Source organism: Cebus imitator, unplaced genomic scaffold (genome assembly GCF_001604975.1).
Source record: "Cebus imitator isolate Cc_AM_T3 unplaced genomic scaffold, Cebus_imitator-1.0 Scaffold608, whole genome shotgun sequence".
Lineage (NCBI taxonomy): Eukaryota > Metazoa > Chordata > Mammalia > Primates > Cebidae > Cebus > Cebus imitator.
This window is the reverse complement of record NW_016107923.1, coordinates 885,141-912,462: the sequence shown is the minus strand read 5'-3', so window position 1 is coordinate 912,462 and position 27,322 is coordinate 885,141. Positions and strand designations below refer to the sequence as shown.

The 27,322-nt window shown below is 37.5% G+C and overlaps 1 long non-coding RNA gene across 1 annotated transcript; it reads right to left on the bottom strand.

The window, feature by feature from the left end:
- Window positions 1-4,937: 4,937 nt before the first annotated feature.
- Window positions 4,938-26,386, bottom strand: LOC119469241. Its single transcript, XR_005198051.1, has 3 exons — window positions 26,170-26,386; window positions 20,190-20,195; window positions 4,938-4,948 (listed from the first exon to the last, which is right to left on the bottom strand). It is a non-coding gene; the product is annotated as an uncharacterized LOC119469241 (long non-coding RNA).
- Between the last annotated feature and the right edge of the window lie 936 nt (window positions 26,387-27,322).

Genomic DNA, 27,322 nt, shown 5'->3' with positions numbered 1-27,322 from the left:
AAAAAAAAAAAAAAAAAGAAAGAAAAAAAGAAAAAGTATGTCATGTACTAGAAACTATAATCATTTTTTTAACTGTTGGAATCAGGAGAGGAAGGATATTTTCATCCCCAAATCTAAATGAATTTTATTTAAAGTGTCTATGCAATCTAAGTAAAAAATGGACCAATTATCCAATATGGATATCTCTAATATAATGGTTTTATTTCACATGTAATTTCTCTCTTTAACCTCAAGTTAAATCGTTGAATTAAAATGTGAACTTTCTCAAAACGGAAGTGTGAATGTTTCCAGGGCCATGTTTCTCTGAACTTCTAACCTCTTCTCTGTCAGTCAAATAGCCAAACAGAATTCTGAGGTATGGTGTTAGAAATAATGTGGTTTGGGGTGAGGATATTCTTGCCTGTAAGGAATGAAAAGTCAGATTCAACAATAAAGATATTTTTATTTGCTCACATAAAAACTCTTTAGGCAGTTCAGTTATACCATTGGTTATTTCAGTAAGTAAATTACTTCATTAAAAACTCCTTTAATTATCATGTTCACCTCTCTTTGCCATTCAAGCAACTCCCTTCATAGTCACCAAATGGCTTTAGCAACATCAAGCATGGAAGTGAACTAAAAGGTTGTTCCCTATAAAACAGTGTGAAATCTTTCTCTCATAAGTCACACACTTTAAGAGTATTTAAATAATGCAAAAACAAGAATGTGGGCAATATTGTTAAGTAATACTTAGAACATAAAGTATTTTGGACTCTCTGATTACAAGATCTCATCACCTGCAGTTAGTCAAACATTTCTTTTTATAGTAGGAAAATCCTTCCCAGTAGCACTACCTGTCCCCACACAGATCACATTTGCCCTGATTAGGTCATATGCACATCCTATACCAATTACTGGTAAGAGGAATGTAATAACCATCATTTAGTTCAAATCTATTTTATTGTATTTCTTGGGTTGGAGAAAAATAAAGTTTCCTTTAAAGCATATTTCTGCTAAAAGAGCTGAAAAAATTCCTGAGGTTCTGTTAGCAAGGATGGAGCTGAACAATGGCTTCTAAATAGACAAACTGTAGTATCCACCATAAGCCTTCCTGACTTGATGTTAGGCAAATGAGCCCAAATTCTGAACTGGCACAAATAATCTTTCTCCCCATCTTGGAATGTGAGTTGTTAGATTAAGAAAAGTAAAATTAAAATTTCCTATCAATTATCCAAGGCTAGCATATCTATCTATCTATCTATCTATCCATCCATCCATCCATCCTCTAAACACACACACACACACGTATATACATATATATGCCAGTTTAACTATTTTTAGTATGATATTCAGTGGAATTAATTACCTGTGCAACAAACCTGCACATCCTGCATGTGTACCCTGGAACGTATAAGTTGAAGGAAAAAAAAAAACCAAACAAACAGCCTCAGGCAGGTCTTTCAGGAGGTGTTTCAGAAAAAGGCACTGTTTATCATGGGAGATGACAGCTCCCTGCCTGTCATTGCCCCTGAAGACCTTCCACTGATGCAAGATGCAGAGGTGGAAGAGAGTGATATTGATGCTCCTAACCCTGTTTAGACCTATGTTCATGTGTGTGATTCTGTTTCTGTTTGTAATAAAAACTTTCAAAAAGAAACAAAAAATTAAAAATGTAAAAATGCTTATAGAATAAAGATATAAGGAAATAAAATGTTTTTGTAGAGCTGTATAATTGGCTTGTGTTTTAAGCTAAGTGTTGTTACAAAAGAGTCAAAAATTTTTAAAAAACAAAAATTGTACAAAGTAAAAAGTTTACAGTAATCTAAGGTTAATTTACTATTGAATAAAGAAAAGTATTTTTATAAATTTTATGTAGCCTTAAATCTTTTATAAATTTAAGCCTTAACATTTATTCTCCACTCACTCACTGACTCATGCAGGGCAACTCTACTCCTACAAGCTTCATTCATGGTAAGTGCCCTGTACAGGTATGTACTGTTTCTTATATTTTATGCCATATGTGTATTGTATTTTTTTATATTTAGATATGTTTGGATACACAAATACTTATCATTGTGTTACAGTTGCCTGCAATACTCAGTACAATAACATGCTGTACAGGTTTGTAGCCTAGGAGAAATAAGCTATACCGTATAACTTAGGTTTCTAGTAGCCAATACCCACTAGGTTACTGTAAATAAGCTCTAGGATGTTCTCACAATGATGAAATAACCTAACATGTTCATCAGAGCATATCCCCATTTTTAAGTAATGCATGACTGTATTTGTTACAATTAGTAAACCTACATCGACCTATGATTATCACTTAGGATGCATTAGGATTTGCTCTTGGTGTCGTGAATCTTGTGGATTTGGACAAATTTATAATAACATATATCCATTATTACAGTGTCAAACAAAACAGTTTCACTGCCCTAGAAATTATCTAATCATCTATGTTATGTCTATTTATCTTTTTCTGTCTCCAAACCCCTGGCAACCATTAATCTTTTTATTTTCACCATAGCTTTGCCTTTTCTAGAATGTCATAGAATCGTACAGTATGTACACTTTTCAGATTGACTTTTTTCACTTAATATGCCTGCAAGTTTCCTTTATGCCTTTTCTTACAGCTCAATGGCTCATTGCTTTTTAAACAATGAGTAACATTTTGTTGTCAGAATGCACAACTTTTCATTCCTTCAACTACTGATGGACATGCACCCACGTTTCTGACAATTATGAAAAAAGCTGCTATAAACATCCATTTGCAAACTTGTGTGTGAACATACATTTTCAACATTTTAGGGTAAATATCAAGAAGCACAATTGCTGGATTCTATTATAAGACTGCTTAGTTCTGTAAGATGCCGAAAAGCTGTCATTTAAAGTAAAGTTTCTGTAGCTCCATAGATTTTACCAGCATTGGTTATTGTTCAATTTTCTGATTTGGGCCATTCTAGTAGGTATGTAGTGGTACCTCCCTGTTGTTTTAATTTGCATTTTCCTAATAAGATATGATTGAAAACATCTTTTTTTGTGTTATTTGCCATGTATATACTTTCCTTGGTGAGGTGTCTATTGAAGTCCTTGGCCCCTTTTTAAAAACAAGGTAATTTGTTTTTGAAATTATCGACTTTGGTATTAATACATTACATTTCTATATACTTATGGGGTACAGGTAATATGTTGTAACAAGCATAGAATGTGTAATTGTCAAGTTAGAGTATGTAGGTTATTCATCACGTGTATTTATTATTTCTCTATGAGTTAGTAGCATTTTAAGTCTTCTCTTCTAACTAATGTAAAATGTAGGATACATGGTTGTCTATAGTCACACTATTCTACTATCAAACATTGGACCTTATTCTTTCTATATAACCGTATTTTGTATCCATTAACCAACATCTCTCATCTATCCCTGAGAAACACACACCTTTCCTCACCTCTGGTAACTATTATTCTACTCTCTACCTCCATTCATTATTTTAGCACCCACATATGAGTAAGAATATGTGATATTTATCTTTCTGTACCTGGCTTATTTCATTTAGCATAATTTTCTTCAGCTCCAACCATGTTGCTGTAAATGACAAAATTTCATTATTTCTTATGGCTGAATAGTATTCTATTGCATGTTCTTTATCCATTCATCCATTGCTGGACACTTAGGCTGATTCCATATCTTTGCTATTGTGAATAATAGTGCAATAATCATGGGGGAGCAGGTATCCATTTGATATACTGATTTTCATTCCTTTGAATAAATACTCAGTAGTGGGATTGCTGGATTAAATGGTAGTTTTATTTTTAGTTTTTAAACAAATTTCCATATTGTTTCCCATAATGGTTGTGCTAATTTACATTCCCAGAAACAATGTATAAGATTTTTCTTTTCTCCATATTATTGCCAATGTTTGTTTTTCTTGATGATAATCATTCTGACTTAAGATGCTATCTCTTGTAGGTTTGCAGTTCCTTGATTAGTAATGTTGAGCATCATTTTATATACTTGTTGACCATTTATAAGTGTTTGTTGAAAAATGTTTATTAAAGTTTTTAATCTCCTGATATGCTTTGGCTTTGTGTCTTTACCCAAATCTCATGTTAAGTTTTAATTCCCAATCTTGGGGGAGGAACCTGTTGGGAGAAGATTGAATCATGGGGGTAGATTTTCCCCATGCATTCTTGTGATAGTGAGTTGGTTCTCATGAGATCTGATTTTTTAAAAGCTCATGGCACTTCTGCCCCACTGTCTCCTGCTGCCATGAGAAAAAGCTGCTTGTTAGCCCTTCATGCTTCTGCTATCATTGTAAGTGTCCTGAAGCCGCCCAGCCATGCTTCCCAGAAAGCCTGTGGAACTGTGAGTTAATTGAATCTCTTTTCTTCATAAATGATCCAGTATCAGGTAATACGTTATAGCAGTGTGAGAATGAATGGATGTAGAAAATTGGTTCCAAGAGCGTCGTATTGCTGTAAAGATACCTGAAACTGGGGAAGCTACTTTGGAACTGGGTAATGGGCAGAGGTTGGAACAATTTGGAGGGCTCAGAAGAAGACAGGAAGATGTGGTAAAATTTGGAAATTCCTAGAGACATGTTGAATGGTTTTGGCTGAAATGCTGACAGTGATAGGGACAATGAAGTCCAGGCTGAGGTGATCTCAGATGGAGATGAGGAAGTTATTGGGAACTGGAGCAGAGGTCACTCTTGCTATGCTTTAGCAAAAAGACTGGCAGCATTTTGCCGTTGCTGTAGAGATCTGTGGAACTTTGGACTTGAGAGAGATGATTTAAGGTATTCGGTGGAAGAAATTTGTAACCAGTAAGACATTCAAGATGTGGTCAAGCTGTTTCTGAAAGTGTACACTCATATGTGTGAACAAGGAGATTATTAGAAATTACATGTTATATTTAGTAGAAAAGCAGACAATGAAAGTTTGAAAAACTTGCAGCCCAGTCATGTGCTCACTTTCTGGGAAGAAATTCAAGCCTGATGCAGAAATTTGCAGAAGTAAAGAGAAACTGAACATTAGTAGCCAAGACAATGAGGAAAAGGTCTCCAGGGCAGGTTGGATACTTTTATGGTAACCCCTCCCATCATAGGCCCAGAGGCCTAGGATAGAAAAATGGTTTATTTGGCCAGGACTAGGCTCAGCTGCTCTGCTCAGCCATGAGATGTGGCATCCTGCATTACAGCCATTCCAGCTCCAGCTGTGGCTAAAGGGGGCAAAGGTACAGCTCAGGCTATGGCCTTAGAGGGTGTAAGGCCCAAGCCTTCGCAGCTTCCATGTGGTGTTGGGCCGGCAGGTGCAGAGAAGGCAAGAGTTGAGGTTTGGGAACCATATTATTAGTCATGATTCTATAGAACAGAACTCATAGAATATATGTATATAGAAAAAGGAGTTTATTAAAGAATATTGACTCGCACAATCACAAGGTGAAGTTCCACAATAGGCCGTCTGCAAGCTGAGGAGCAAGAAAGCCAGTCTGAGTCCCAAAACCTCAAAAATAGGGAAGCTGACAGAGCAAACTTCAGTCTGTGTCTGAAGGCCCAAGAGCTCCTGGCAAATCACTGGTGTAAGCCCAAGTCCAAAAGATGAAAAACTTAGAGTCTGTTGCTTGAGGGCAGATAGCATGCAGCAAAGGAGAAAGATTAAGGCCAAAAGACTCAGCAAGTCTAGCCCTTCCAACTTCTGCTTGCTTTATTCTAGCTGTGCTGGTAGCTAATTAGATAGTGCCCACCCAGATTGAGAATGGGACAGCCTCTCTCAGTCTGACGACTCAAACATTAATGTCCCTCAGCAATACTCTCACAGACACACTGAGGAACAGTACTTTGCATTCTTCAATTCAATCAAGTTAGCCCTCAATATTAACCATCACAGGAACCTCCACCCAGATTTCAGAGGATGATGAAAATGCCTGGATGTCCAGGCAGAAGTCTGATCCAGGGGTGGAGCCCTTGTGGAAACCCTCTACTAGGGCACTGCAGAAGGAACATGTGGGGTTGGAAACCCCATACAGAGTCCCTACTGTGGCACTGCTTAGTGAAGCTGTGATAGAAGGGCCACCATTTTCCAGACTCCAGAATTGTAGATTCACTGACAGACTACCCCATGAACCTGAAAAAGCTGCAGGCTTTCAATGCCAGCTCATGAAAACAGCCACAGAGGCTGTACCCTGTACAGCCACAGGGGCAGAGGAGCTGCTCAGGGCCATGAGAGACCATTCCTTGTATCAGTGTGGTCTGGATATAAGACATGAAGTGAAAGATTATTTTGGAGATTTAAGATTTAATAACTGCCCTGTTGGATACTGGACTTCCAAAGGGCCTGTAGCCCCTTTGTTTTGGCCAATTTCTCCCTTTTCAAATGGGAGCATTTACCCAATGTCTGTACCAACATTGTATCTTGGAAGTAATGAACATGTCTTTGATTGTACAGGCTCCCAGGAAGAAAAGATTTGCTTTGCCTCAGCTGAGACTTTGGACTTGGACTTTTGAGTTAATGACAGAATAAGTTAAGACTTTGGAGACTATTGGGAAGGCATAATTGGTTTTGAAATGTGAAAATAATATAAGATTTTACAGGTGCCAGGAGCAGAATTATAAGGTTTCGCTTTATGTCCTCACACAAATGTCATGTCAAATGTTCTCAGTGTTGAGGGAGAAACCTGGTGGGAGGTGATTGAATCATGGGGGCGAATGTCCCCATGCTCTTCTTGTGATAGTAATGAGTTCTTACATGATCTGATTGATTAAAAGTATGTGGCAGTTTCCACCTCACTATCTCTCTCTCCTGCTGTCATGAGAAGAAGGTGCTTGCTACCCCTCTCCCCTTCTGCTATAAATGGAAGTGTCCTGAAGCCTCTCAGCCATGCTTTCTGTGAAGCCTGTGGAACTGTGAGTCAATTAAATATATTTTCTTCATAAATTACCCAGTCTCAGGTAGTTCTTTATAGCACAAAAAAAATCATTGGTGTCTTCAGAGGGATTGCTTTGAATTTATGGGCTGCTTTGTAAAGTAATGTTATGTTAACAATATCAATTCTTCAAATTCACGAGTGTGGGTTTTCTATCCACTTGCTTATGTTCTATTCAATTTCTTCTTCAGTGATTTGTAATTTTCCATATGGATGTCTTTTAATTTTTTTTCTTTTTTATTTCTTTATTTTGAGACAGAGTCTCTCTCTATCACCCAGGCTGGAGTGTAATGGCATGATCTCCGCTCACTGCAACCTCCACCTCCCGGGTTCAGGCGATTCTCCCTGCCTCAACCCCCTGAGTAGCTGGGATTACTGGTGCCCACCACCATACCCAGCTAATTTTTGCATTTTCTTTTGTAGAAAGTGGTTTATTTAAATAGAGAAACAGGAGAAGGAGAGAGAAACAGCTAGCTCTCACACTGACTGAGAGAAGGAAAAGCCACTCTCACGCTGAGTGAAAAGGATGGCCAGAGGAAGAAAACCAGAGAAGGAAAACTCTCCTCACACTGAGCGAGAGAATCCAGAAAAATGGAATCCAGGAGAGGAAAGACAGCTTCCACACTGGGTGGAAGAGGGCAGAGAGATGGAGTTTAGGATGGGAAGACAGGTTTCCATGAGAGAGTGTGGAAAGGGACCCCAGAGGGGATAATTTTTGTATTTTTAGTAGAAACAGGGTTTCGCCATGTTGGCCAGGCTGGTCTTCAACTCCGGACCTCAGGTGATCCACCCACCTTGGCCTCCCAAAGTGCTGGGATTACAGGCATGTAATCCCACCACTGCGCTCAGCCTTACTTTCTTACTTTTACGTGTATTCTTAGGCCTTTTTGTAGGTATTGTAAACAAGATTTCCTTCTTGATTTCTCTTTAGACTAAATCATTGTCATATAAAAACACTACTAATTTGTGCATCTTAATATTCTGCAACATCACTAAATTTGTTTACCAGTTCTGAAAATTTATTGGTATAGTTTAAAATATATTTTTGTGGGGTATTTAGGTTTTTCTAAATGTAAGATTGTGTTGTCTGCAAAGAGAAATAATTTGACTTCCTCTTTTCAAATGTGGATGCCTTTTATTTCTATATCTTGACTAATTGCTGTGGATAAAACACTGAGTACAATGTTCAATGGCAGTGGTGTAAGTGGGCATACATGTCTTGCTCCAGTTTTGGGGACAAAATCTTTGACAATTAGGCTGGGAGGCAAAATGGCTGACTAGATGCAGAAAACAGGAATATATGCCACTGAGGCACCCGGACATTGGAAAGACTGGCACGCTCCAAGCAGATCTGTGGAGGGAAGACATTGATAGTGGGCAAAGGGAAGACAAAAATACTGAGCTGAAGTTCGAGAAAGCTGGAAACTCAACATGGGACACCACACACTGGGACTCATTTCTGGCCCCCAATGACTTCTGGGGAAGGGGTAAGTTGAGCAGATAAGAAGTAACCCACTCTCACCACGAACCTTTGGAATCCTGGCAGCAGGAAAACTCATGAGCCTCACAGACACTTGAGTTGTCAGGAAGAGCTGCTTGGAGAGGTGGTGGAGGCAGAACTCTAGCCAGTGTGAAGCCCAGAGGGTTTAGTGTGGGATAGTGTGTGGTGGAGCACAACCAGAGATTCCCATCTTACAAGGGTTTAACATCCAACCCCAACTGTGCCACACCACAATGGCTGCCACTGTGAAATCCTGAATATAGGAGCAACACTAAAGTTGAGTCCAAATTTTGGCTATTGTGAACAGTGCTGCCAAAAACATGAAGATATCTCTTTAATATATTGATTTTCTTTCTATTGGGGATATACCCATAAGTGCAATTGCTGGATTATATGGTAGCTCTGTATTAGTTTTGTGAAAAACTCAGAACTGTTCTTCATAATTGTGCTAGCTTACATTCCCATGAACAGTGTACAAGAATTCCCTTTTCTTTACATCCTCGCCAGCATTACTTAACAATTGTCTTTTGGATATAAATTATTTTAAATGGGGTGAGATGATATCACATTGTAGTTCTGATTTGCATCTCTGATATCAGTGATGTTGGGCACCTGTTCATATGGCTATTTGCCACTTGTGTTTTTTTTTTTTTTTTTGGAGACAGAGTCTCACTCTGTCACCAGGCTGGAGTGCAGTGGCGTGATGTCGGCTAACTATAACCTCTGCCTCCTGGGTTCAAGCGACTCTCCTGACTCAGCCTCTGGAGTAGCTGTGACTACAGGCACACGCCACCATACCTGGATAAATTTTTTATTTTAGTAGACATGGGCTTTCACTATGTTGGCCAGAATGGTCTCCATCTCTTGACCTTGTGATCCTCCTGCCTTGGCCTCCCAAAGTGCTGGGATTACAGGCATAAGCCACCACACCTGGCCCTTTTTTTTTTTTTTTTTTAAAGAATTGCTTGACCTTTTCATATAGTCTGATTATTAATCCTTTGTTACAGGGGTATTTTGCAGATATTTTCTTCTATTCTGTGGGTTCTCTTCACTTTGTTGATTGTTTCCTTTGCTCTGCAGAAGCTTTTTCACTTGATGTGATCCTATTTGACCATTTTTGCTTTGTTTGTCTGTACTTGTGAAATATTACTCAAGAAGTTCTTGCTGAAACCAACGTCCTGAAGATTTTCCCCAATGTTTCCTTGTAATAGTTTTATAGTATGAGGTCCTAGATTTAAGTCTTTAATCTGTTTTTATTTGATTTTAGTACATGGAAAGAGATATAAGTTTAGTTTCATTTCTCTGTTTAGAATATATAGTTTTCCTACATCTGGCATTTCTCCCCTTGCTATCTCTCCCCAGCTTCCCACCCCCCACCCTCCCTCCCCTATTTCCCCCCAACTGACCCCAGTGTGTAGTGCTCCCCTCCCTGTGTCCATGTGTCCTCATTGTTCAACACCCGCCTATGAGTGAGAACATACGGTGTTTGATCTTCTGCTCTTCTGTCAGTTTGCTGAGAATGATGTAGGTGATGGAAGGCAGCAAATCACACTGCCATGTGTGTTCCTATGCAACAATTTTGCATGTTCTTCACATGTACCCCAAAACCTAAAATGCAATAAAATAAATAAATGGGAAAAAAAATGAAAAAAATGAAAAAAAAAAAAAAGAATATATAGTTTTCCCACCACCATTTTCTGAAGACTGTCTATTTCTTAGTGTGTGTTTGTGACACTTCTGTCAAAAATGAGTTCAATGTAGGTATGTGGATTTATTTCTGGGATCTCAATTCTGTTCTATTAATCTATGTTTCTGTTTTTATGCCAGTAACATCCTGTTTTGATTACCATCACTATATAGTTTAATCTGAGCCAGGTAATGTAATTATTCAAGGTTTGTTCTTTTTGCTTTGGATAGCTTTGCTTCTTCTGGGTCTTTTGTGATTCCATTTAAATTTTAAGATTTCTTTTCTGTTTCTGTTAATAATATTTTTGGTATTTTGATAAGGATTTCATTGACTCTGTAGATCACTTTGGGTAGTGTAAACATTTTAACAATATAAAATTTTCCAGTTTATGGACAGGAAATATCTTTCAATTTTTTGAGTGTGTCCTCTTCAGCTTCTTTAATCAATGTTTTGTAGTTGTCACTATGGAGAACTTTTACTTCTTTGGTTAATTACTAGGTATTTAATTTCATTTATCATTATTGTAACCGGGATTACTTTTAATTTCTTTTTTTGCATTGTCCATTGTTGGCATATAAAAATGTTAATAGTGGTGTTAATTTTTTTTATCCTGCAATTTTAATTTATGAGTTCTAATTATTTTTTGTGCAGTCTTTATGGTTTTCAAAACACAAGATTATATCCTCTGCAAACAAGGATAATTTGACTTTGTCCCTTTTCAATTTGAATGCCCTTTTTCCTTCTCTTGTCTGATTGCTTTAGCTAGGACTTCCCTTACTGTGCTAAGAGTAATGAATATGAGCATAGTTGTCATGTTCCTGATCTCAGATCTTAGAGGCAAGCCTTTTAGTTTTTCCCCAATCAGTATGGTACTAGCAGTGGGTTGGTTTTACATGGCTTTTATTATGTTTAGGTATGTTTCTCTTGAGAGTTTTTATCATGAAAGGATGCTTAATTTTATCAATTTCTTTTTCAGCATCAACTGAAATGACCATATGATCGTCCTTCATTTTCTTGATATAATGTATCAAATTGACTGATTTGCTTATGTTGAACCATGCTTGCATCCTAGGGATAAATCCTGGATTTAGTATTAGGGTAAAACTGACTTCATAGAATGAGTTTTGAGGTATTTCATCCTCCTTTATTTCCTGGAATACTCTGAGTAGGATTGTTATTACTTATTTTTAAATGTTTGGTAAAATTCAACAGTGAAGCCAATGGGTCCTGGGATTTTCTTTACTGGGAGTATTTTTATCATGATGACTTCGATATTGTTACTTGTTGTTGGTTTGTTTTAAATTTTTCCTGGTTCAATTGTAGTAGGTTTTATGTATCTAAAAATTTGTCTATTTCTTCTAGATTTTTCAATTTTTTTGGCTCACAGTAGCCAAAGATGATCCTTTGAAATTTTACAGTATAAGTTGCAATTTCTCTTTTTCATCTTTAATTTTATTTATTTCTATATTCTCACTTTTTTTCTTAGTCTGGCTATAGATTTATCAGCTTTGTTTAACTTTTAAAAAAACAAATTTTTAAAATTATGTTTTGTTTTGTTTTAATTTTTAAAAAATCTTTTAAGTTTAGAGGTACATGTGTAAGGTTTGTTATATAGGTAAACTCCTGTTATAGAGTTTTTTTTTTGGACAAATTATCTTGTCACCCAGATACTAAGCTTAGTACCCAATTGTTAGTTTTTCTGAGCCTATTACTCCCTTTATTATCCACCTTTACATAGGCCCCAGTGTCTGTTGTTCCTTTCTTTGTATTCATGTTTTCTCACATTTAGCTTCCACTTATAAGTGAGAAAATGAAGTATTTGCATTTCTGTTTCTCTGTTAGCTTATTAATAATGTCCTACAGCTTCATCCATGTATCTGCAAAAAACATAATCTCATTCTTTTTTATGGCTGCATAGTATTCCATGGTGTACATGTACCACTTTTTTTAATCAGCATACTGTTTATTGGCCTTTATGTTGATTTCATGTCTTTGATGTTGTAAATACTGCTGCCACGAACATACACATGCATGTGTCTTTATGGTAGAATGACTTATATATTTTTGGATATATCCAGTAATGAAATTGCTGGATCGAATGCTAGTTTTGTTTTTAGTTCTTTGAGGAATCACAACATTTTCCATAATGGTCAATTTGCATTTCTCTAATAACTAGAAATATTGGGATTTTCAAATATGCTTGTTGGTTGCATAACTGTCTTCTTTAAAAATCTGCCCACTTTTTAATAGGGTTGTTTGATTTTGCTTGCAAATTTGTTTAAGTTTTTTTATACGTACTTATTATTATACCTTTGTGAGATGTGTCATTTGCAAGTATTTTCTCCCATTCTGTAGTGTGTCTGTTTGATCTGTTGATCATTTCTTTTGCTGTGCAGAAGCTCTTAAGTTTAGTGAGATCTCATTTGTCAATTTTTACTTTTGTTGAGATTGTTTAGGTGTCTTTGTCATAAAATCTTTACCAGTTTCCATGTCAAGATAGTATTGTCTAGGTTGCTTTCCACAGTTTTTATAGTTTTAAGTTTTATATTTAAGTCTTTAATTCATCTTGAGGTTTTTTTATGCAGTGTAAGAAAGCCGTCCAGTTTCAGTCTTCTGCATGTGGTTATTGAGTTTTCCCAGCATGTTATTGAACAAGAAGCTCTTTTCACATTTCTTGTTTTGAATCTTTGTCAAAGATTCCATGAGTGTAGATGTGTGGCCTCATTTTGGGGCTTTTTATTCTCTTCCTGTGGTCTATGTATTTGTTTTGTATCAATACTATGCTGTTTTGGGTACTGTAGCTCTGTGGTATGGTTTGAAGTTGTGTAATTTCATGCCTCCAGCTTTGTTCTTTTTGCTTAGGATTGTCTTGGCTACTTAGGCTCCTGATTGGTCCTATATAAATTTTCAAATAGATTTCTCTAGTTCTATGGAGAGTGTCATTGGTAGTTTGATAGAAATAGCATTTAATTTGTAAATTGCTTTGGACAGCATGACCATTTTAATAATATTAATTCTTTTCATCCATGTGCATGAAATGTTTTCCATTCATGTCATCTCTGATTTTTTTGAGCAGTGCTTTGTAGTTCTTCTTGTACCGATCCATCACCTTCCTGGTTGGCTGTATTCTAAGACACTTTATTCTTTTTGTGGTCATTGTGAATGGGTTTGCATTTCCGATTTGGTTCTTGGCTTGGCTGTTGTTGGAATAAACAAATGCTAGTGATTTTTGACGTTGATTTTATAACCTGAAACTGCTGAAATTGTTTGTCAGCTGAAGGAGCTTTTGGGCCGAGACAGTGGTTTTCTTGATATAGAACCAAATTATCTACAAACAGTAGTTTGATGTTCTCCCTTCTCTTTGTATGTCCTTTATTTCTTTCTCTTGCCTGATTGATTTTGCTAAAACTTCAAATACTATGTTGAATAGGAAGGGGGAAGAGAGGGCATTCTTGTCTTGTGCTGGTTTTCAAGGAAAATGATTCCATCTTTTGCCCATTTATTATGATTTTGGCTATGGATTTGTCATATATTATTCCTATTATTTTGAGATCTGTCCTTCAACAGCTAGTATATTGAGAGTTTTCAACATGAAGGCATGTTGAATTTTTTCAAGTCTTTTCTGCATCTATTAAAATAACCCTGTGGTTTTGTCTATAGTACTGTTAATGTGATGAATCACATTTTTTGTTTTGTGTATGTTTAACCAATCTTCCATCCTGGCGAGGAAGCCATGTCGATCATGTTGGATAATTGATATGATTAGGTTTTGTGTTTCTACCCAAATCTAGCCTTGAATTATAATCCCCATAATTTCCATAATCCCCACAGGTAGGTAGATGGAGATAATTGAATCAGGAGGGTGGTTTCCCCCATGCTGTTCTTATAATAGTGAGTTCTTATGAGTTTTGATGGTTTTACGAGTAGCTCTTCCCTACCTTCACTCAACACTTCTCTTTTCTGCTGCCTTGTGAAAAAGTTGTTTTGCTCCTTTGCCTTCTGCTATGATTGTAAGTTTCCTGAGGCCTCCCTACTCATGAGAAACTGTGGTTAATTAATCCTTTTTTCTTTATAAATTATCCAGTCTTTGGCAGGTCTTATAGCAGTGTGAGAAGGAAATAATACAATACATTTAGTGATGTGCTGCTCGATGCAGTTTGTGAGTATCTTATTGAGAATTTTTGCATTAATGTTCATCAAGGATATTGGCCTGAAGTTTTCTCTTTTGTTGTTTCTCTGTAAGGTTTTGGTATCAGGATAATACTGGTCTCATAGAAAGAGTTTAATCAAAGTTCCTTCTCAATTTTAAAAATAGTTGCAGTAGAAATGGCACCAGGTCTTCTTTGTACATCTTGTAGAATTTGACTTTGAATTTGTCTGATGCTTGTCTCTTTTTTGTTGGTACACTATTTATTACTGATTCAGTTTGAGAGTTCATTTTTGTCTGTTCAGGGAATAGATATATATTTTTTTCCTGAAGGGTGTATTCATTGAGGAATTTGTCCATCTCTTCTGTATTTTCTAGCTTGTTTTTATAGAAATGTTTGTAGAAGTCTCTGATCATTGTATTTCTGTGGGGCCAGTGATAAAAACTTTTCCATTTATAATTGTGTTTATTTGCATCTGCTCTCCTTTCCTTAGTTTAACTAGTAGCTTATCTTATTAATTTTTTGAAGAAATTAATTTCTGGATTCATTCATGATTAGAGTTATTTTCTTGTCTTTATCTCCCATTCAGCTCTGATTTTGGTTATTTCTTTTCTTCTGCTAGCTTTGGGGTTAGTTTGCTCTTATGCAGTAGTTTTTTCAGTTGTGATGTTAGGTCGTTAATTTGAGATGTTGCTATCTTTTTTTGATTGAGCATATAGTGTTATAAATTTCCCTGTTTATGCTGCCTTTGTGTTTTGCCAAAAGTTTTACTTTTGTTTTTAGCTCAATTCTCTGCAAGAAAACCAAACCACAATATTATGCTCAAATGCAGCTAAAAGTTTAATGACCAACATATCAAAAACTATAGTGATAAACTTAGCAAAGATTAAATTGGGAGAAAAAGGAAAATTTTTTAAAAAGAGAAAAATATATACACATATGTATATATATATGTATTCACCAAATTGGGGAGAATACATACATCCAGATCAAGCAGTGCTGAGAAGTCCCAAAAATAACAATCTGGAGTCCCAATTAAAATGGTTCCAGGCAGTACATTCATTTCAATAGTGCAACTTCAGAGAGCAGTCAGAGGGTCCTAGCTTATATTACCAAACCACTAGCTGAAATTACCAGCTAATGTGCAAATATGCAGCTCCAAAGATTTAATCTATAATGCTTAATCTTTTACTTTGTGTGTCTTAGGATGTTCTGAGATTTGGAGAATTGGCCAGATTTGAAAGGTTTGAGAAGTTCCACAACACACTCCCTTTTTTCTCTAATGTTTCTTAGGACTGGTGGGTGTTTACCTTTTTTATTGGCATGTAGCCACATGGGGTCATTTGTTGTTCAGAGGCCTAAGATTGCTCCTGAAGCCTAAACAAGACTAATCCAAATTTAAATTCCTTACACTTGTCTGGGTTCTAGATATTACAGTATTTTGCATCTTTCTCATTATTCAGAAGCAGGTTTTAAATTTTTTATGTAATTAATGGTTTTGAGCATTTTTTTAGTCTTTATTTTATTGAGCTGTGGTCTGAAAGTATGTTTACTATAATTTTAGCTCTTTTGAATTTGCTGAGGATTATTTTAAGACTGGTTATATGATAGATTTTAGAATATGTGACATGTGGCAACAAGAAGAATGTATATTCTGTTGTTTTGGGGTGAAGAGTTCTGTAGATGTCTATCAATTCCATTTAGTCCAATGTTGAGTTCAGGTCCTGAATATTTTTCTTAATTTTCTGCCTCAATTATCTGTGTCATACTGTTAGTGGACTGTTGAAGTATCCCATTACTATTGTGTGGGAGTCTAAGTCTTTTCACAGGTCTGTAAGTACCTGCTTTATGAGTCTGGGTGCTTCTGTGTTTGGTGCATATATATTTGAGGTAGTTACATCATCTTGTTGAATTGAAAACCCTTTGCCATTATGAATGTTGTTCTGTGTCTTTTTGATCTTTGTGGATTTAAATTCTGTTTTGGCTGAAATAAAGATTGCAACCCCTGCTTTTTTAATGTTTTCCATTAGCTTGTTATATTTTTCTTTATCCCTCTATTTTGAGCCTATCAGGGGACATAGGTCTCCCGAAAACAGCATTCTATTAGATCTTGCTTTATGTGTGTGTGTGTGTGTGTGTTTGTGTGTGTGTGTGTGTGTGTGTGTAGTATTTTAGGTTAGGTTTTGGGGTACATGTGCAGATCAAGCAAGATTGCTGCGTAGGTACATGCATGGCAATGTGGTTTGCTGCCTCCACCCCCCCATCACCTATATCTGTCATTTCTTGCCATGTTATCTTTCCCCAACCTCTACACCCCCTGCTGTCCCTCCTCTAGGCACCCCCAACAGACCCCAGTGTGTGTTGCTCCCCTCCCTGTGTCCACGTGTTCTCATTGTTCAACACCCACCTGTGAGTGAGATTTTCTTTTCTTGTGTCAGTTTGCTGAGAATGATGGTTTCCAGATTCATCCATGTCTCTACAAAGGACATAAACTCATCATTTTTTATGGCTGCATAGTATTCCGTGCTGTATATGTGTCACATTTTCTTTATCCAGTCTATCATTGATGGGCATTTGGGTTGGTTCCCGGTCTTTGCTATTGTAAACAGTGCTGCAATGAACATATATGTTCATGTGTCCTTATAATAAAATGATTTAAAATCCTTTGGATATATACCCAGTAATGGGATTGGTGGATCAAATGGAATTTCTATTTCTAGGTCCTTGACGAATTTGCCACACTGTCTTCCAAAATGGTTGAACTAGTTTACACTCCCACCAACAGTGTAAAAGTGTTGCTATTTCTCCACATCCTCTCCAGCATCTCTTGTCTCCAGATTTTTTGATGATTGCCATTATAACTGGCATGAGATGGTATCTCAATGTGGTTTTGATTTGCATTTCTCTAATGACCAGTGATGGTGAGCATTTATTCATGTTTGTTGACCTCATATATGTCTTCTTTTGAAAAGTATCTGTTCATATCCTTTGCCCACTTTTGAATGGGTTTGTTTGTTTTTTTCTCGTAAATCTGTTTTAGTTCTTTGTAGATTCTGGATATTAGCCCTTTGTCAGATGGATAGACTGAAAAATATTTTCCCATTCTGTTTGTTGCCAGTTCAGTCTAATGATTGTTTATTTTGCTGTGCAGAAGCTCTGGAGTTTAATTAGATACTATTTTTCTATTTTGGCTTTTCTTGCCAATGCTTTTGGTGTTTTGGTCATGAAGTCCTTGCCTATGCCTATGTCCTGAATGGTTTTGCCTAGGTTTTCTTCTAGAGTTTTTTGGTGTTAGGTCTTAAAGACTTAAACATAAGACCTAACACCATAAAAACCCTAGAAGATCTTGCTTTTTTATACAGCTTGCCAGTCTCTGCTTTCCAAATGGGTTATTTAACACATTTACATTTAATATTGACATTAAAATGCATCAATTTGATCCTGTCATCATGTGGTTAGCTCGTTATTATGCCAGTTTGTTTGTGTGGTTGCTTTATAGTGTCATTAGTCTATGTATTTAAGTGTGTTTTTGCGTTGGATGATAACAACCTTTTCTTTTCATGTTTAGTGCTCCCTTCAAGATCTCTTGTAAGGTGGCTCTGGTGCTAGCAAACTCCCTCAGTATTTGCTATCTGAAAAGATCTTATTTCTTTCTTTCTTAGAAAGCTTAGTTTGATTGGATATTACATTCTCGGTTGAAGATTTTTTTTTTAAGAATATTGAATATACACCACCAATTTCTTTCGGCATATACGGTTTCTACTTAGAGGTTTGCTGTTAGCCTGTTGACATTTACTTTGTAGATGACCTGCCCTTTTCTTCTAGCTGCCTTTAACATTCTTTCCTTCATTTTGATCATGAAAAATCTGATGATTATGTGTCTTAAGAATGATCTTCTTGTGTAGAACCTTGCCAGGATTTTCTGTATTTCCTAAATTGTACTGTTGACCTCTCTAGTGAGGTTGGGAATATTTTTATGGACAATATTCTAAAATATGTTTTCCAAGTTTTTTCATTCAGTCTCTTACAGGAATGCCAATGATTTATATATTTGGCCTTTTTACATATTGCCATATGTCTCAGAGGTTTTCTTCATTCCTTTTTGTTCTTTTCTTTTATTTTTGTCTGACTGTCTTATTTCAGAGAGCTAGTCTCCAAGTTCTGTGATTCTTTTCTCAACTTTGTCTATTCTGCTATGAATACTTGTGATTGCACTGTAAAATTTTTGCAGTGTATATTTCAGCTCTACTATGTCAGTTAGCTTCTGTTTTATACTGGCTATTTTATCTGTTAGCTCCTGTATTGTTTTATTGTAATTTTTACTTTTATTTGATTGGGTTATGTTGTGTCTAGAAGCTCAATAGTCTTCATTTCTATTCCTATTGTGAATTCTATTTCTGTCATTTCAGTCAACTCAGCCAGGTTAAGATCCTCTGTTGGAAAACTAGTATGGTTATTTGGTGGACATAAGATACTCTGGCCATTTGAGCTGCCAGAGTTCTTGTGTTAATTTTTTCTTATCTCTGCATGTGAATGTTCCTATTACTGCTAGGCTGCCTCTAATTCAAGTAGTCAGTTTAGAGAAGTATGGTTGTGCTGGAGTGTCAGGTCAGACAGCCCTGCCCAGTGAAAAGAGATGAGACCTGGAACCTGCATGGAGAATAGTATGGCCATTTTTCCATGGAGTGTATGCTTTGTGCCAGGGGTCTGGACAAGCTCCTGGTCCCTGTGGACTTTCCAGAGCCTAGTGGCAGCAAGGGTGAGGGCTGCAATATAATATACATGGCAACCCACTCCTCACACTGACAGCTTTATTTCTGGAAGTTGCAGAGCTGCTACCAGCTCAATAGCCCCAGCAGGGGCTGGCTGGAGACCAAGGCCAGGAGGACTTGCTTAGCAAGTAGATATGGGATCAGAGACTCATGTAAAAAACAGTCTGGCTGCTTTACTATGGGGCTGCTACAGTATGCTGTGTGTTCACTCCAGACTCTGGTCACCTCCAATATTCCAGCATCAGAAGGTATCAACAGTGGAGGCTGCAAAACAGCAAAGATGGCAGCCAGCACCTCCCTCTAGGAGCCCTATCCCAGGGAGGTACAGACCTGTTGCCAGCCTGAACACACCAGGGTAGTTGCAGACCTTAGGAGATTCCATCCACTAACTAGAAACACAATCTGGAACCCATGTGAAAATACAGCTTGGGTGGTTCTCTATAGAACTTCCGAACTGTGCCAGGGAACTGCTTCAGTCTCTAGTCACCTCATACTTCCTATATCCCTAAGACAAAAATGGGTAAAGCTGCAAAACAGTAAAGATGGAGACCTGTCCCTTTCCCTCAGAGTTCTGTCCCAGAAAGGTTTGAGACCACTGCCAGCTGGAAAATACCAGCGAGGTTGGCTAGTGACCCCGGTTGGGAGGGTTAGTCCTTTATGCTCTTTCTTCACCTTTTCAAAGGCAGAGGAGACTCACTCTGTGGCAACTACCATCAAAGGTCCAGAGGGAGCACTGCCAAACTACTGACAATATTCCTGGCCCAGGGAGGGTCCAGAAATGCCATTCAATTTTCAAGGCCTGGAATCAGAGGCCTCAAGAGCCCAGCTCGTGTTCTACACTTCTGTGGTCAAACTGGTACCTAAGGTGCAAGACAAAGTCCTCTTTAGTTTTTTCTCCACTTTTGTCAAGCAGAAGTCTCATCCAAGAGCCAGCACTGCTGGAATTTTACTGAGGTTGACCTGAAGCCAGCAAGGCTGAGTCTCACTCATGGTCCTCACCATAGGACCTGTGTATTGCTGCCAGTTATTCAGGGCCCAAGGCCTCTTCAGTTAGCAGGTGATGATGTCTGCAAGGACTGGGTTCTTCGCTTCAAGGCAACTGGTTCCCTTCCATTCTAGCATGTGTCTAGAAATGTCATCTGAGAGCTAGGACTTTCTAAGAAAATCTCATGTCTCTGACAGTTTCCTATCTTGTGGCTTAGTTAGTATCCAAGATGCTAGCTAATGTCTTCCCCACTCTTGCCTCTTCTCTCCTCAAGCGAAAGGAAAGGATCTCCTTTGGAGCCTTGAGATGTGCAGCCTGGGGTTAGTGGAGGGGGCATGTCAGAACATTCTTAGTGGCCTCAGGCGGTGTCTCAGTAGGTTGCATGCCCCTCAGTCTTCTGGCTCTGGGCCCAGTTGTGCTTTAGGAATTCCCTAAAATTTGCAGTCCTTGTGGCCTAAATAATTGCCTTCCAGGTATTTTTAGAACCCAAGTACACTTTAACCTGTGCCAGCAAGGTTTGTGGAAACTCAAGTTCCAACTACTGGGATTAGTGCCTTTTTTCTGGTTAGGGCTGGTTTCAATGCTTTCTCTGCCCATGGATGGGTGTCAGCTGAGTGTGCATTTGTGTGTGTGTGTGTGTGTGTACTGAGTGTGCTTTTTTTTCTGCTATAACAGGGCAACACTGAAAACACTGAACTCAATGCTTCACAATTGTTGTGTTCTCTTTCTCTCTAGTGCACAGAAATGTTCTTTACACCATGCTGCCCCTGCATTGGTTTGAGGGAGGGGTGCCATAGGTGATTCAAGATCATTTTTTCTACCTATTCAGTGCCTCTTTCAGTGATATATAGTTAAAACTAGGTACTATGAGTTCTTCAAAATACTTTTTTTTTTTCATTTTGTTATACTATATGTAGGGATCCATGAGCCCCACACATTGGGCACCAGAATGTAGGGATCCAGGAGCCTCACAAGTTGAGTGCCAGAATGTAGGTAACCAGCCCTACATTACCTGTAGGTACCCCATGTTTGGTGGTGACAAAGGAATGAGAAAAAGACAGATTAAGAGAGACAGTGGGACCAGAGGGGTATCACTTATTACTTTGGAGGAGACAGCGAAGGCCCCAAGCTCTGATCATCCACACTATTTATTGATTACAATCACTTTGATCTATAGGGTAGGGGTGGAGTGACCGTGAAGTAAACCAGTGAGCCAGAACTGGTGTGTCATCCTAAGAATTGATAACAGTGGCAGTTTCGGAGTTTCACAAAACAAGAACATGTGGTTATCTTTAATTTATTATCTATGTGCAGCTGGTGGAACTCAGGCCTTACAAGGAGCCTACAAGTCTGGCTACGTCATGGTGCTACGAAGGAGTTTTACGTCCTTGAGCACAATGTTTATGGTAACACAGCCGAGGTCACCTGCACTGGAACATGAGGCATGGAGAGGCCTTCCTCCTCAGAGGCCTCCTGCGGCCTTCCGCAGATTGTTGTTCCTTGTTTATATGTTACTCATAACCAATTTATGTAGGCACTCTGTAAATCCTTAATATATAGATATGTGTTCTTTTCTTAGGGTATTACAGATGTAGTTAAATATTTCTTGATATGTATCTTCCATGTTGAAGTCCCAAAAACCTCTTCCAGCCAAAGGTAACCACAATTATGAGGTTGGGGCAGGTGTTTCAAGACATTTTTAAACATCAATCATATTTTTAAATGCGTCTCTCAATATCAATAGAAAATATATTTTATCATTTCATGTGCTTTTGTAGAAATTGTATTTTCTTGTACATGTTATTTTACTACTTGCTTTTTATGCATAATTATTTCTTTGAGATCTTTCCATGTTTACATAAATATATAAAAGCTCCATGTTATACAAAATATCCATTTGTACATCTTTTTATAGAGAAATGTTTATTCAAGTTCTTTGCCCATTTTACAGGCCTACATTTTATTTTGTTTATTTATTTATTTTGTATATGTTTTACATTTTCTGCAATAAAACACGTATAAAAAGACAAAGCTGATCTACAATGTTAGCTCTTAAGATCTTTGTTACTTTTGGGGAGCACAAAGAAAGTGGTTGCCAGAAATTCAGTGACACTGGTTCTATTTCTAGGTTAAACAAGTGTGTTCACTTTGTAATATTTTTTTCTTTTTTTCTCCTAAGTTATTGGAGTATATGTGGTATTTGGTTACATGAGTAAGTTCTTTAGTGGTGATCTGTGAGATTTTGGTGCACCCATCACCTGAGCAGCATACACTTCACTCACAGAGTGCAGGAAACACTTCTACACTGATGGTGAGAATGTTAACTAGTACAACCATTATGAAAAACAGTGTGGAGATTCTTTAATTAATTAAAAGTAGAACTACCATTTTATCCAGCAAAACTACTACTGGGTATCTACCCCAGAGAATAAGTCATTATACTATATATAGAGTATTATATATATATATATATATATATATATATATATATATACATATATATATACACACACCAAATAGAATAGAATGGAATAGAATATATATATAATAGAATATAAAACCAAATGTTGTATGTTCTTACTGATATGTGGGAGCTAAGCTACAAGGACACAAAGGCATAAGAATGATACAATGGACTTTGGGGACTCGTGGTGGGGGGAAGAGTGGGAGGGAGGCAAGGGATAAAAGCCTACAAATATCTTTTTGGATAATATAAAAGAGTGCATATATATGTAAAATGACCATACTGCCAAAAGCAATAGATTTAACGCTATTCCTATGAAACACTACCAATGTCATTTTTTTTACAGACTTTTTTGTATCAACTTTGTCAAAGATAAGATGGTTGTAAGTATGTGGCTTTATTTTTGGTTTCTCTATTCTATTTCATTGATTTATGTGTTTGTTTTGTGCTAGTATGATGCTGTTTTGGTCACTCTAGCCTTATAGTGCATTTTAAAGCTGGGCAATGTGATCTCTCTCTCCCTCTCTCTCTCTCTCTCTCTCTCTCTCTCGGTTTTGCTTATGATTGCATTGGCTGTTTGGGGTCTTTTTGATTTTAGAACAGTTTTTTCTAATTCTGTAAAAAATGACATTGGTATTGTTTCACAGGAATAGCGTTAACTCTATTGCTTTTCACAGTATGGCCATTTTAACGCTATTGACGGAGTTATAGTTCTTTGTATATTCTATTAATTCCTTATCAGTTGTATGATCTATAAATATTTTCTCTCATTCAGTATGTTGTCCTTTCACATCTTTGACAGTAATCTTGGATGGATGAAAGATCTTAATTTTGATGTAGCTCAACTTATGTATTTTTTTGTTGTTCCCTGTGTTTTTAGTGTCATGAGTCAGCGAAAAATATTTTAATTACTAGTTTCCCTTTTATTGTATGCTTAAAATAGTTTTGTTATGGCTCCAGAGATCTAAAGAAGGATAAAGATCAGACCCTATTATTGTACATTGAAGTGTACATCGTATTATTGTACAGTCCAATGTACAATAATAGGGTCTGATCTTCATCATTCATCCTGGAATGAAAAAAAACACAAACAAATAAAAAATAGACAAGAAATCAAATGAAAAGTAAAACAGAATATTAAACATTCAGTTATAAGAGCTGGGAAGGACTTCAGGAGATAACTAGCTTAACCTCTAACTTAAGGTAGGCAAAACATGATTACACCTACTAATACACAAAATTACTAATGCCTCAAGTGGTCATTTCAACGAAATAAACATATTTTGTGTTTTACTTATATTTGAAGTGTTTTCCTGGCAATGAGTTAAGGAAATGACGCAGAGGCCACATGACTATTATTCCAAAAGCCCGGGAAATTGTTCAAAAACTTCTGACAATTTTTTGGAAAAATTTTAGCAACAGACCCTACTGTTATTTTAAGACAGAAGACATTGTGATAAAATGCAGTGCAATTCTCTTTCTGTTGGGTCTTTAATTAAGTCTTAGAGGCTACTACCTATAGGTAAACTGGAGGAGATTTAATTTTTTTCATTGATACTTTACCTCAATGTTCTCTATTGATATTTTATCATTATCACCATAAACTACTTGATCTTAGACACCTTAACTTGGAAATTCTCTTTCTCTGCCTACAAACACATGCTTTTTTTTTCTTACTCCTTCTAGTCCCTTGACCCAACTCATCTATTCTATTGCTTGTTTTACATTAATAGTTTTCTTAGTCAGCATTAATCAAGTACCTATATCTTATATACTAGATGCTTAATATATTTTTTATTTAATTTACAAAAATTCCTGCAAGGGAGTTATTAGTATTTAAATATGAGGAAGTGACATATTCAAAGTCAGAGAGTGAGTAAATAAACATTTTCCAATTATAAAAAGAAATATGCTCAGAGTATTCTGTTTCACTTAGGACTGTCCTCAAGAGAAACTATTTACTAGAGTCTAATCAACTTGGAGGAAACGGAATGCCCAATTGCAGCCCCTAATAATCTTTTTGCCTTGCCAAAGAGGAGAAAAAAAATAACTAAGAAGTATATGTCAGAGTCACAAGCTGGGGACACAGGCTCACTAAAAGGCTGAGATCTAATTATAGGGCTATAAAATGTAGTTCTCATCCACTTCCACTTTACCATTACGTCAAAAGGTCTTCTGTATAGTGATAGGGAGATACAACTGAAGGAACTGCATATCTCAGACCTTATTTACAAATCATGCTATATAATTTTACATTGGATCAATGTAGAATATTTTTTATGCAGATATGCCAAAATGGCCCATTAAAATTGTAAAATCACTTTAAAATTGACATATATCTTCAACAGCATATAGGGGTATAGAATGTAGTCCCCACTCACTTTCACTTTACCTCCACAAATGACATGAAGGTAGAGACCCTTGTGACATTTACTGCTTTACAATACAATGTTAAGCAACCCCATTAGAACATAATCAATAGTAGCCAATCAAATTTTATATCTCTATGTTAGCCTTTCTATGGAAAATGTAATTTCTGTTTGACACCTCTATTTTGTCTGTATAAGTGGTTCTTATGTTTTCCCATACCAGGAACACTGGTCAACATTCTTTGGTACAGCTTTGCCCCCTCAGTGTCCACCCTCACACTTTGCACTTGAATAAATTCTGTTTAAATCAGATTCTAATTATTTTGATCATTTTAGGTTTACAAATGGAAGAAGAGACTTTTCAGATAAAATTAAGGTTTCAGACCTTGAAACAGAGAGATTACCCTACATTATTCCCTGAGTTTCATCTACCATGTGAGCTCATAAAAAGAGAATTACCCTACATTATTCCCTGAGTCTCATCTACCATGTGAGCTCATAAAAAGAGAACTTGCTCAATCTGTAAGTAGGAGAGATATGGTGGAAGACATAGGAGAGATGGAAGAAGAGAAATTAGAGAGATTCAAAGCATGAAAGAGACTAAATTGTTCCAGGAAAGCATGCCACATGAAAAGCATTAGAAGAAATGAGAGCAGCCTCTAGCATCTGATAGCAATTAAAAGGAAATTGGGACCTCCATCCTACAACTTCAAGGAACTGAATTTAGCCAACAGCCAAAATAAACTTGGAAGCAGATTCATCTTCAGAGCCTGTAGGAATGGCACAGCTTTTCTGACAAAAGTCTGATTTCAGCACTTGGAGACTTTTAACAGAGTAGCCCAGATGAACCATTCTGTAGACAGGACTCTGATTTTGTTACTCAAGGAAACTTTTGTTTACTTTACTGGCATAGTAAAGTCAAACTTCTACATTGTATCAGTCTGTTTTCACACTGCTGATAAAGACATAGCCGAGACAGGGAAGAAAAGGAGATTTAATTGGATTTATGATTCCAAAGTGCCAGGGAGGTCTCAGAATTATGGCAGGAGGTGAAAGGCACGTCTTACACGGCAGCAGCAAGAGAAAATGAGGAAGAAGCAAAAGTGGAAACCTCTGGAAAACCACTCAGATCTTGTGAGACTTATTCACTCTCATGAGAATAGCACAGCAAAGGCCAACCCCCATGATTCAATTATCTCCCCCTCTGTGCCTCCCACTACAAGTGAGAATTCTGGGAGATACAATTCAAGTTGAAATTTGGGTGGAGACAAAGCCAAACCATATCATTCCATGCCTGGCTCCTCCAAATCTCATGTACTCACATTACAAAACCAATCATGACAAAACCAATCATGCATTCCCAACAGCCCGTCAAAGTGTTAACTCATTTCAGCATTAACCCAAAAGTCCACAGTCCAAAGTCTTATCTGAGACAAGGCAAGTCCCTTCCACCTATGAGCCTGTAAAATCAAAAGCAAGCCAGTTACTTTCTAGATGCAATGGAGGTGCAGGCATTGGGTAAATAAAGCCATTCCAAATGGGAGAAAGTGGCCAAAACAAAGGGGTTACAGGGCCCATGCAAGTCCAAAATATGGTGAGGCAGTCAAATTTTAAAGCTCCAAAATGATCTCCTTTGACTCCAGGTCTCACGTTCAGGTGAGGCTCATGCAAGAGGTGGGTTTCCATGGTCTTGGGCAGCTCCACCCTTGTGGCTTTGCAGGGTACAGCCTCTCTCCCAGCTGCTTTTACAGGCTGGCATTGAATGTCTGTGGTTTTTCCAGGCTCACAGTGCAAGCTGTCAGTGGATCTACCATTCTGGGGGCTGGAAGATGGTGGCCTTCTTCTCACAGATCCACTAGGCAGTGCCTCAGTACAGACTATGTGTGGGGGATCTGACGTCATATTTCCCTTCTGCACTGCTCTAGCAGAGGTTCTCCATGAGGTTTCCATCCCTACAGCAATCTTTTGCCTAGGCATGCAAATGTTTTCACATATCTGAAATCTAGGCGGAGGTTCCCAAACCTCAGTTCTTGACTTCTGTGCACTAATAGGCTCAACACCATGTGAAGCTGCCAAGACTTGTGGCTTCCACCTTCTGAAGCCACAGCCTAAGCTGTAAAATTGGCCCCTTTCAGCCATGACTGGAGCAGCTGGTAAGCAGGGCACCAAGTCCCTAGGCTGCATACAGCAATGGAACCTTGGGCCCAGCCCACAAAGCCACTTTTTCCTCCTGGGCCTCTGATGTGAGGGGCTGCTGTAAAGGTCTCTGACATGGCCTGGAGACATTTCCCCCAAGCTCTTGGAGATTAATATTAAGCTCCTTGCTACTTATGCAAATTTCTGTAGCCAGCTTGAATTTCTCCCCAGAAAATGGATTTTTCTTTTGTATTGCATAGTCAGGCTGCAAATTTTCCAAACTTTTATGGTCTGCTTCCCTTATAAAACTGAATGCCTTTGACAATACCTACGTTACCTCTTGAATGCTTTGCTGATTA